We start from the raw sequence: 550 nt of genomic DNA, 5'->3' as shown, positions 1-550 counted from the left end.
AAAAATCCGGGGTTCGATTCCTCGCGGTATACATATCAGATAGCGGAATGTGGCTTTGCTCTAAAAGCAAACGAACAAGACTCAAAGTGGAATGTCATTGTAAAACCAGTGAGTGAACTTGGATATAATATAGACCCACACTAAATTAATTAGTAAAAGTATGTACAGCTAGTAAGAAAAAATTAAAACAAGCTTAACTAAGAAGTTGAGTTGTTACTCAAGCTTGGGAGAATTTGGCAAATAAGTAGAATCTCTTTAATGAGGAGTTCCAAGTCTGTGCAGTCCCTAGTTAAAATTTTAAAACTCAGTTGAGGAGACTTTGTGTCCAGTAGTTTGACTGTATGTGGATAGAAGAGGTCCAGGGAGATGACAAAGAATGACTGGTTCTATTGTCAGTTTAGTTAACTTTACAGCTAATTACTAAATGATTCATGAACGAAGCGGGGTCGGAATGGAATATTTTCCAAGAAAACAAAAAAGTGTTTTATTTCATATTGTTACGTCTCCGTTTGTTAATTAACTTCCCGTAACTTCGTTCCGACGAAACTTT

This window comes from Limulus polyphemus, unplaced genomic scaffold, assembly GCF_000517525.1.
Source record: "Limulus polyphemus unplaced genomic scaffold, Limulus_polyphemus-2.1.2 Scaffold695, whole genome shotgun sequence".
In the NCBI taxonomy this organism is placed as follows: domain Eukaryota; kingdom Metazoa; phylum Arthropoda; class Merostomata; order Xiphosura; family Limulidae; genus Limulus; species Limulus polyphemus.
Note: the sequence above shows the minus strand (reverse complement) of the source record.